Source organism: Salvelinus alpinus, chromosome 23 (assembly GCF_045679555.1).
Source record: "Salvelinus alpinus chromosome 23, SLU_Salpinus.1, whole genome shotgun sequence".
Taxonomy (NCBI): Eukaryota; Metazoa; Chordata; class Actinopteri; order Salmoniformes; family Salmonidae; genus Salvelinus; species Salvelinus alpinus.
Window position 1 is genome coordinate 24,156,606 of NC_092108.1, and position 8,981 is coordinate 24,165,586.

Genomic DNA, 8,981 nt, shown 5'->3' on the forward strand with positions numbered 1-8,981 from the left:
GTATGATGCCAATCAGTCTTCAATGTGATGCCACCTGTCAGAAACTGATAAGCAGCTGGAGAGTGGATGGTTTCATCCCAGCCAGGGGTGGCAGGTAGCCTATTGGTTAGCACATTGGGCCAGTAACCGAAAGGTTGCTAGATTGAATTCCTGAGCTGCCAAGGTAAAAATCTGTCATTCTGACCCTGAACAAGGCAGTTCCTAGGCAACCCACTGTTCCTAGGCCATCATTATAAATAATAATTTGTTCTTAACTGACTTGCCTAGTTAAATAAAGGTTAAATATAAATAAAAAGGCCTGGTGATTAGAGGTTGTTGTGGGTATGGTCTAATGGTCTAATAATATACCCTTGACTGATGGAACTGACTCTTGTTTTGGTAGTAGAAGTCACTGCACGTGATTAAGCATTATAAGTATATTTTTAAACTGTTCATTCAAAAAGATGTAACAGAAAATGTAACAGAATCCGCGGGCTGACAATGTAAAAATCTGTCGTTCTGCCCCTGAACAAGGCAGTTCCTAGGCCGTCATTGAAAATAAGAATTTAAATAAAGATAAAATAAAAATACAATTTTTTTTTTTTTTATGAAAAAAGGAGTAACCGACATGTTAGAATCGTATGTGATTCATAAAACATGGATTTTTAGCTCATAAGATACGGAAGAGTGGAGTGTCTCAGTACCTAAGCAAAATCTATTTGTGTGATGCTCTTTTTGAAAGACCACTTACTGCCAGTCTATATTGTAGTCTCAGGCTGTGGCGTTATGTTTGGGGGGAGGGGGAGCAAACTGAAATGGTCCACCCACACAGACAGTGTGGTGAAGAAGGCGCAACAGCGCCTCTTCAAAGAAATTTGGCTAGTCACCTAAAACCCACAAACTGAAGAAATTTGGCTAGTCACCTAAAACCCACAAACTTTTACAGATGCACAATTGAGAGCAACCTGTCGGGCTTTATCACCGCCTGGTACGGCAACTGCACCGCCCACAACCACAGGGCTTTCCAGAGGGTGGTGCGGTCTGCACAACGTGTCACCGGGGGCAAACTACCTGCTCTACAGGACACCTACAGGATCCGATGTCACAGGAAGGCCAACATGGACACACTGGCTCTACCCACAGCCAGTGGCATGTCGTTAGTAAAGATTGAAAAAAAAGTAAGAGGCCTAGACAGCTGCCCTGGGGAATTCCTGATTCTACCTGGATTATGTTGGAGAGGCTTCCATTAAAGAACACCTTTTGTGTTCTGTTAGACAGCTAACTCTTTATCCACAATATAACAGGGGGAGTAAAGCCATAGCCCATATGTTTTTCCAGCAGCAGACTATGAACGATTTTAAAAGCCACACTGAAGTCTAACAAAACCGCCCCCACAATCTTTTTATCATCAATTGCTCCCAGCCATTCATCAGTCATCTCTGTCAGAGACAGAGATGGTCGCCTTGCTTCGCATTCTTAGGAAACTATGCAGTATTTAGTTTTTTTAATCTATTATTACACTGTTACCCCAGGAAATCTTAAGTCTTATTACATACAGCCGGGAAGAACTATTGGATATAAGAGCAATGTCAACTTAGCAACATTACGACCAGGAATAAGACTTTCCCGAAGCGGATCCTCTGTTTGGACCACCACCCAGGACAATGGATTGGATCCCAGTAGGCGACCCAAAACAACGGCGCCGCAGAAGGGGCAGACGGAGCAGTCTTCTGGTCAGGCTCCGTAGACGGGCACATCGCTCACCCCTCCCGAGTATACTACTCACCAATGTCCAGTCTCTTGACAACAAGGTAGACACAATTCGAGCATGGATTGCCTTCCAGAGAGACATCAGAGATTGTAACATTCTCTGTTTCACGGAAACATGGCTCACTCGGGATACGTTATCAGAGTCAGTACAGCCACCCGGTTTCTTCACGCATCGCCCCGACAGAAACAAACATCTCTATGGTAAGAAGAAGGGCGGAGGTGTATGCCTTATGATTAACGAGTTGTGGTGTGATCATAACAACATACAGGAACTCAAGTCCTTTTGTTCGCCTAACCTAGAATTCCTTACAATCAAATGCCGACCGCATTATCTACCAAGAGAATTCTCTTCGATTATAATCACAGCCATGGATATATCCCCCCCAAGCAGACACCTCGATAGCCCTGAAATAACTTAATTGGACTCTATGTAAACTGGAATCCACAAATCCTGAGGCTGCATTTATTGTAGCTGGGGATTTTAACAAGGCTAATCTGAAAACAAGGCTCCCTAAATTTTATCAGCATATCGAATGCGCGACCCGTGAGTAGAACATTTAAACATGTTAACCCACGGAAGGCTGCTGGCCCAGACGGCATCCCTAGCCGCGTCCTCAGAGCATGCGCAGACCAGCTGGCTGGTGTGTTTACGGACATATTCAATCAATCCTTATCCCAGTCTGCTGTTCCCACATGCTTCAAGAGGGCCACCATTGTTCCTGTTCCCAAGAAAGCTAAGGTATCTGAGCTAAACGACTATCGCCCCATAGCACTCACTTCCGTCATCATGAAGTGCTTTGAGAGACTAGTCAAGGATCATATCACCTCCACCCTACCTGACACCCTAGACCCACTCCAATTTGCTTACCGCCCCAATAGGTCCACTGACGACACAATTGCAATCACACTGCACACTGCCCTAACCCATCTGGAAAGAGGAATACCTATGTAAGAATGCTGTTCATTGACTACAGCTCAGCATCTAACACCACAGTACCCTCCAAACTCGTCATTAAGCTCGAGACCCTGGGTTTTGACCCTGCCCTGTGCAACTGGGTCCCGGACTTTCTGACGGGCCACCCCCAGGTGGTGAGGGTAGGAAACAACATCTCTACCCCACTGATCCTCAACACTGGGGCCCCACAAGGGTGCATTCTCAGCCCTCTCCTGTACTCCCTGTTCACCCATGACTGTGTGGCCATGCACGCCTCCAACTCAATCATCAAGTTTGCAGACGACACTACAGTGGTAGGCTTGATTACCAACAACGAGACGGCCTACAGGGAGGAGGTGAGAGCCCTCGGAGTGTGGTGTCAGGAAAATAACCTCGCACTCAACGTCAACAAAACAAAGGAGATGATCGTGGACTTCAAGAAACAGCAGAGGGAGCACCCCCCTATCCACATCGACGGGACAGTAGTGGAGAAGGTGGAAAGTTTCAAGTTCCCTAGCGTACACATCACAGACAAACTGAAATGGTCCACCCACACAGACAGCGTGGTGAAGAAGGCGCAACAGTGCCTCTTCAACCTCAGGAGGCTAAAGAAATTTGGCTTGTCACCAAAAAACACACAAACTTTTACAGATGCACAATCGAGAGCATCCTGTCGGGCTGTATCACCGCCTGGTACGGTAACTGCTCCGCCCACAACGGTAAGGCTCTCCAGAGGGTAGTGAAGTCTGCACAACGCATCATCGAGGGCAAACTACCTGCCCTCCAGGACACCTACACCCCCCAATGTCACAGGAAGGCCAAAAAGATCATCAAGAACAACAACCACCCGAGCCACTGCCTGTTCACCCCGCTATCATCCAGAAGGCGAGGTCAGTACAGGCGCATCAAAGCTGGGACCAAGAGACTGAAAAACAGCTTCTATCTCAAGGCCATCAGACTGTTAAACAGCCATCACTAACATTGAGTGGCTGCTGCCAACATACTGACTCAAATCTCTAGCCACTTTAATAATCAAAAATTTGATGTAATAAATGTATCACTAGTCACTTTAAACAATGCCACTTTATATAATGTTTACATACCCTACATTACTCATCTTATATGTATATACTGTACTCTATACCATCTACTGCATCTTGCCTATGCCGTTCGGCCATCGGTCATCCATATATTTATATGTACATATTCTTATTCATTCCTTTACACTTGTGTGTAGAAGGTAGTTGTTGTGAAATTGTTAGATTACTTGTTAGATATTACTGCATGGTCAGAACTAGAAGCACAAGCATTTTGCTACACTCACATTAACATCTGCTAACCATGTGTATATGTGACCAATAAAATTGATTTGATTTGGATTTGAAGTGCTGTACTTATCAGAGGTCAGGATAAGACCCAGATGCAGACAGCTAGAATCACAGACATGTATTGACCAACCAGAGGGCAGCCAAAAGACAGGTCAAGGGCAGGCAGAGGTCTGTAATCCAGGGCAGAGTCAGTAAGGTACAGAACGGCAGGCAGGCTCAGGGTCAGGGCAGGCAGAGGTTCGTAATCGGGTCTGAGTCAGGCAGGTATAGAACAGGAGGCAGCTTCGGGGGCACGGCAGGAAAAATGGTCAGAACCCGGGGAATCTAGGAAACTTGAGAAAACAGGAAGACGGGAAAGCATGCCGGTAAGACCTGACAAGATGAACTGGCAACAGACAGAACACAGGTATAAATGCACAGGGGATAATGGGGAAGATGGGTGACACCTGGAGGGGGGTGGAGACAAGCACAAAGACAGGGTAAACCGATCAGGGTGTGACAGTACTTGTAGAACGTCATTCCCAATGAGTGTGCTGAAAGTCTGTTGTCAATTTGTTTAATGTAAAATAGCATTGTATATGGTCAAACATAATTTTTTCCAAAAGTTTTCTAAGGGTTGGTAACAGGATGATTGGTCAGCTATTTCAAATCAAATCAAACTTTATTTGCCACATGCGCCGAATACAACAAGTGTAGACTTTACCGTGAATTGCTTACTTACAAGCCCTTAACCAACAGTGCAGTTCAATAAGAAGAAAATATTTACCAAGTAGGCTAAAATAAAAAGTAATAATAAAAAGTAACACAATAAGAATAACAATAACGAGGCAATATACAGGGGGCACCGGTACCAAGTCAGCGTGCAGGCTAGTTGAGGTTATATGTACATGTAGGTGGGGGCGAAGTGACTATGCATAGGTAACAAACAAACAGCGAGTAGCAGCAGTGTACAAAAGGTAGGGGGGTCAATGTTAATTGTCCGGTGGCGATTTTTATGAATTGTTCAGCGCCTTACTGTCAGATGCCGAGAAGTTGCCATACCAGGCGGTGATGCAACTGGAATGCTCTCAATGGTGCAGCTGTAGAACCTTTTGAGGTTCCAAATCATCTTAACTCCTGGACTCCTCCATGCATTTCAAGGCTGCGTTGAGATAATGACTTATCAATGACCCAAGACGAGCTCAGCTAATCCCTACCATTGTGTCGCCAAATCTTTTCAGTCTCCTGAGGGGGAATATGTTTTGTCGTGCCCTCTTCACAACTGTCTTGGTATGTTTGGACCATGTTAGTTCGTTGGTGTGGACACCAAGGAACTTGAAACTCTCGACCCGCTCCACTACAGCCCCGTCGATGTTAATGGGGGCCTGTTCGGCGTGCCTTTTCCTGTAGTCCATGATCAGCTCCTATTTGAGCCAGTAAAGGGCTTTACTATTTTTGGGTAGCGGAATGACTTTTGCTTCCCTCCAGGCCTGAGGTCACACACTTTCTAGTAAGCTTAGATTGAAGATATGGCAAATAGGAGTGGCATTATTGTCTGCTATTATCCTCAGTAATTTTCCATCTAAGTTATCAGACCCCGGTGGCTTGTCATTGTTGATAGACAACAATCATTTCCCCACAACTTCCACACGTACTTTATGGAATTCAAAATTACAGTGCTTGTCTTTCATAATTTGGTCAGTTACACTTGGATGTGTAGTGTCGACATTTGTTGCTAGCATGTCATGCCTAAGTTTGCTAATCTTGCCAATGTAGTTTACATTATTATTGGGTTTTGTGATGAATGAGCCATCTGATTCAATGAATGATGGAGCCGAGTTAGCCTTTTTGCCCAAAATGTAATCTAAGGTGCTCATAAGCTTTTTAGTATCATTCTTAATATAATTTATAGTATAGTTTCTTCTTCTGGTTATTCAGTTTAGTCACATGATTTCTCAATTTGCAGTACGTTTGACAGACAGACTTATTTGCAATACCTTTTGTCTCATCCCTCTCAACCACACATATTTTCAATTCCTCATCAATCCAAGGGGATTTAACCATTTTTACAGCCAGTTTCTTAATGGGTGTATGCTTATTAGTAACTGGAATAAGCAATTTCCTAAATGTGTCATGTGCAGCGTCTGGTTGCTCCTCATTACACACCACAAACCAGCAAATATTATTTACATCATCAACATAAAATTCCCTACAAAACTTATTGTATGACCTCTTACACACTGTATTAGGCCCAGCCTTTGGAACTTTGGTTTTCCTAGATATGGCTACTATATTGTGATCACTACATCCAATGAATTTGGATACTGCTTTAAAGCAAATTTCTATAGCATTAGTAAAAATTTTATCAATACATGTTAATGATTTAATTCCTGTGCTGTTTGTAACTACCCTGGTAGGTTGACTGATAACCTGAACCAGGTTGCAGGCACTGGTTAGAGTTTGAAGCTTTTTCTTGAATGGGAAGCTTGATGAAAGACAGTCAATATTCAAATCACCAAGAAAATATACCTCTGTTGATATCACATGTATACATACTGACCGTTAGCACTCTGTGGTCTATAGCAGCTTCCCACAATAATGTGCTTTAGGTGAGGCAGATTAACCTATGCCATATTACTACAATTGTATTTAACATGAGATATTCTCTAAGCTTTACAGGAATGTAGTTCTAAATATAGACCGCAATGCCCATTGGCATTTCTGTCTTTTCTGTAAATATTATAACCATGTATTGCTACAACTGTATCAAAGGTATTATCTAAGTGAGTTTCAGAAATAGTCAGAATAAGAATGTCATTTGTTACTAGCAAGTTATTGACTTCATGAACCTTGTTTCTTAGGCTACATATATTAATGTGGGCTATTTTTTAGCACTTTCTGGGATACTTGATTGTTTTTATTGCTTTACTGGGAAGCTTATCAGAAGTATACATGGTCATGTTATTTATATTTGAGCTGATTGTGCAGGGTGAGCTGCACCCAGTGAACTTCCTACTAGGGCACACCACCTCAGGGCCAACAGTAGAACTCTGGTTCATATGCACATTATTACTGCATACAATAACTGTAGGATCAACAGATGCATTCAGGGCAGTTAGGGGGACATTGTCAATTAAGTTACTTACATTGTGACTGCCAATGCTCCAGCATTATGACAACTCAGCGACACAATGGTAGGGATTAGCTGAGCTGGTCTTGGGTCATTGATAAGTCATTATCTCAACGCAGCCTTGAAATGCGTGGAGGAGTCCAGGAGTTAAGATGATTTGGATGGACTACGTCATTCCTGTAGACCATCTTCTGTTTCCAAAAGCTGTCGAAGTTATCTATAAAAGTAATTCCAATAGAGCTACAGTAATCTTTTAGCCAGGTGTGTATTGTCAGTAACCTGCTGGATATTTCACACCTGCAGCCCAGTGATGGTATAGAACCTGAAATAACTGGCAGCTTTTTGGAATCCTTCAGTGCTAAAACCAGTTATTTAAAATCAATTTTCAGAAGTTCCGAGCTAGCCCTCCTGATGCCATTTGACCCCACATGGACCACAACAGCATCAGCTCCCGGCATCTGTCGTAGAATGATCAGAAGCAGCCTTGCAATGCCCTGTACTCGTGCTCCAGGATAGCACAGGGTTTTTGCCTCGGCAACCAAGATGTTTCTTACAATAGAACTGCCGATGACAACAGCATGTTACTGTTTACAGCCATGTTTGGGTTTGCCACTTATTCTTCAGTTTCTCTTGAGTTGTTCTTCCCCACCTGCGGACTTAGGCTCATCCCGGATAACTGGGTCATGACAGCTGCACACTGCATTACGTGAGTCCAGCATGCAACATGCCATTAAAGTGGCTGTAGGATTTATATAAAATATAGTAACATACTAGGCATCCGAGAAGTAAACCGGAACAGATTGAACACCCATATATATCCTGGTGGTATATGAAACCCTTCCAAAGACTGTTTCCATATTGTTCTCCTAATGAACACTCTTACATACCCACCAATCTCAAGGCCACAGCATAAGAAACACTTACACTGATACTCTTTCTGTACCTCAGCCAGGATGTGGCACTGTAAGACTATAGGCTCGCACGTAAAAGGGGGAAAAGCAACAAGACAGTTAGCTACACTGAACAAAAATATAAACATAACATCCAACAATTTCAAAGATTTTATATAAGGAAATCAGTCCATTGAAATAAATTCATTAGGTCCTAATCTATGGTTTTCACATGACTGGGAATATAGTTATGCATCTGTTGGTCACAGATACCTTTAAAAAAAAGGTAGGGTCCTGGATCAAGAAACCAGTCAGTATCTGGTGTTACTATTACTATATGAATGCTCTGGATCATCTTGTACAACAGCGTGTTCCAGTTCCTGACAATATCCAGCAACTTTGTACCGCCATTGAAGAGGAGTGGGACAATATTCCAGTCCACAGTCAATAGACTGATCATGCGAAGGAGATGTGTCGCATGCAGCTGAATAAGTAATGGCAGACAGTGTTAACATAAGAGACACAAGTGATCATATACAAATGTAAGCAAAGTTTGAAATTGTTTTAGTCAAACATTCTAGATGTTATCTCAACTATTAACAATGTACAGTACATTTTTTGTGTGATTTATGTATGCAGTAGCATCAGGCATACTTCAGATTATTTTCAATGTGGCTACTTGCATATTTCCATCTCCTCCACCCTGGTCTTCTTGTCTCCCCAGGGTTACTCAGGTGGGCTCCTGAACTGTCAGGGTAAAGATGGTAGGTGATACATCCAGGGGGGTTACCAGTTTTGTGAATGGTAAAGGCTGCAACACCACCCAAAAACCTACTGTCTTCACCCACGGTGGTTCATTAATTCCCTGGATCAGTCAGGTGAGTTATGACTCATCATTTATGAGGCCTCAGGCCTAGGCTGTGTAGCTGCTGAATAAGATCACATAGTTGAAATAATGGCACCTGAGACCT